The following is a 3,179-nucleotide window of genomic DNA, read 5'->3' on the forward strand; positions in this document are numbered from 1 at the left end:
AGGACGAGGAGTTCAGACCATTACAGCTTGATTCTACCAGATTTTCTTACTTCTACTCACTTCTTCTCATATTTTTATGTTTTGAACTAGTTCAAACGGTTGAAATGGACTGAATTTCGAGTATATTGTGAAAAACATAGAATTAATAAAGCCTAGAAAGAATCAGGTTAAAAATCGGATTAAAAATGGTAAAAACAACCTAAAAACCTGATTTCGCTCGAAAAGTTCTTCGCTAAAAAGTTAATTCCGCTCGAAATTTTGCTTGTGATTTCGCTCGAAATCAGATAATTTATGATTTCGCTCAAAGCTTACTTCCTGATTTCGCTCTAAAACAGAACAAGTCTAATTTCGCTCGAGAGATACTTCCTGATTTCACTCCAAATCAGAATTTTTCTGATTTCGCTCCAAGCTCATTACCCGATTCCGCTCGAAATCAGTTTATTCTTGATTTCGCTCGAACACACTTTGTTGATTTCGCTCGAAATTGCTGTTTCTCAAAACTTCGAAAATTTTCTAACTGTTTGCTGAGTTTTTTTAGGTACGTTCTAGATGGATGATATTTTCATGAATCCATTTAGCAACATGTATGCGTTTGCTGGAAATTCCGGAGACGATACTTCTTCTAACAACACAAATGAGAATCCTTCGAATGCAAAGAAAAAGTTATCGGATGCTTTGGAAGTTGAAAGTGCTTTCGGAACTTACAATAAACCCTCGAAGTTAATGGCTATTGAAGAGTACAGTAGGTGGGCCAAAAAGTTCGAAGATTGGTTGATGGCTTTTGCGTTTCCTAGCTGGAAGAGTCTCAAAAATGGATACGATGATGGAGGCAAAAAGGGTGAAACCTTATCATCATCTGAAGAAATAGAGACATTTGTCGCTGAGCAGAAATGCATTGCACTGCTATTTCAGTCTGTTCGTGAAGATATAATCTCTTTGATCAAATACTCTAGTGCTAAAGATCTCTGGAGAAAGTTAGAAACCAAATGTTTAGGAAGTACAGAAATTGTGAAAAACAAAAAGAAACTTCTTAGGAAAGAGTTTGATTTATTTGGGTGTTTAAAGAATGAATCGGTTTCTAAAATGATTGAGAGGTTTGGGCACCTGAAACTGGAACTGGCGAGACATGGAATTACCTATACTCAAGATGAGCTAGTTGATAAATTGCTCGATTCGTTGCCTGACGAGATGGATTGGCAATATTATGCGTTGATGCTGAAGAATACTATCAAACCACCAGAAGTGTTGACTGTAGATTTGCTGATTGAGAGACTTGAAAGTCACGAGCTGGAGCTAAAGAAGACACACAAAGTCAATCACTCATCGTACCAGCAGAACTTGGATTTGTATTATCCAAAGAGTATGATGCCAAAGAGTACATCTCCCAAAACAGCGTTTTCTGCTGAAAATGTTTCTACTCCAAACAAAGAAAGTCAAAGCAGTGGATTTCATAGTGAATCTTCATCATCTGCAAATCATTCTGATGCAAAGAATCTATTTCAATGCAACATCGCTGTAGACTTAAAGAATGCTTAGAATTTCAGCGAGGAGTCTGCTAAACAACAGATGGTTTTTCTAGCCTCTGTGTTAGAATCTTATGAAAGTCTTGTAGCAGGGAAGATAGGCAACACCAACCTGACAAAGGAAGATTATGATCAGATTGATCCTGAGGAGATGGAACTGATCGACATAAGGTGGTGTATGGCCAGTGCAGTTCGTCGAGCACAACGTTTTATGGAGATCACGGGGAGGAAGTCAATTGGTGGACCATCTACCAAGTTGGGGTTTGACAAGTCCAAGGTGATGTGCTTCAAGTGTAAGCAGAAAGGTCAATTCAAACGTGAATGCCGGAATGCGTATGCTGATGAGTCTGAGAACCCGTTCAGAGAAGATTACTACAAGAAGGCGATTTATCATCAGAATAAATTTGAACCGCCAAGATTGAAGCAGATTGAAGAGAACAAAGAGAAGTCTAGAGCTCTTGCAGTAATTCACGACGATGAAGGTTACGACTGGAGTGAGCTGTTACCTGAAGAGGATGCAGTTGGATATGCTTTCATGGCAAAAACTGAACCTATTCCTTGGAAAGATAACAGAACTGAAGAACAGAAGTATAACACAGAAGAATGTTAGCCACGAACAGATTGATCAGAATATCTAGTATCTATTCTGAAGCAAAAAGAGCAAAGAGATAGGATCCAGACAGGGAATGTTATCTTGATCCTTATGGAAACATTGTTGTTGACCATAACACTCTTGATATAGAAGCAATAATCAAAGAGTTTAAAGATGATGATGATTATTGGCAGAAGAAATGGTGGGGAAGCGGAGACGAGAAAGAGAAAGAAGAGAAAGAGAAGTCAAAGAAGATTGACACTGGGATCATTGACACGACACAGGAGTTGAATGCTGAAAACTTGGGAAAGATGGCTGACAAGGTGCTGGCAGCTAAGGCGCTTGAGGTAGATTCTAAATCTGTCTCTGAGTCTAAAAGCCAAGTCAGTTCAAACACGTCAACGACTGAGTCAGGTAAGAAAGTCAATGGTGATGTTGACTGCAAAAATTGCATCAAGGAATGCAAATTTTGTAGTACAGTCACTTATCTCAATGGTAAGAAAATTGAGGATCTGACTGCTAAAGTCAGAAGCGTTGAGGATCAAATTCTTGATCGTGTTAAAAGGGTGAAAGCTTCAACTAAACGGTTAAAAGAATTAACTAACAAAATTGAAAATGATAAAACTGACCATGAAAAGGTTAGGCAAGAAAATGAAAGGTTAGTTTTTGAAAACCGTCAGATCACTGAAAAATTTGAGAAGCTTAAAAGCACAATGAAAGATAATGATGACAGAAACGGTAAAACTTATAAAGAAAATGTTCAACTAACAACAGTGCTTCGGTTAAAAGAGAAATCAATCAACCAACAACTGGATGAAATTGCAAAATTGAAACTTAAAGTTCAAGAAGCTGAAATTGAAAATGAGCGAATCCAGTTGAAGCTTAAGAGTTACAACTCCGCAAGCTTTATTTTGCAACACATTGTTCCCAAACCCATCGTGAAAAACAAAGCTGGCGAAGATGTTTACTCTGATGGAACCGGGGTGGGTTTTCATCAAGTTCCACCACCAGTTCTTGACAATTATTCCAAAAAGCAATTTGGGTTGGTTGAAATTGAAGAAGAA

The sequence above is a fragment of the Helianthus annuus genome, chromosome 7 (assembly GCF_002127325.2).
Source record: "Helianthus annuus cultivar XRQ/B chromosome 7, HanXRQr2.0-SUNRISE, whole genome shotgun sequence".
Classification (NCBI taxonomy): domain Eukaryota; kingdom Viridiplantae; phylum Streptophyta; class Magnoliopsida; order Asterales; family Asteraceae; genus Helianthus; species Helianthus annuus.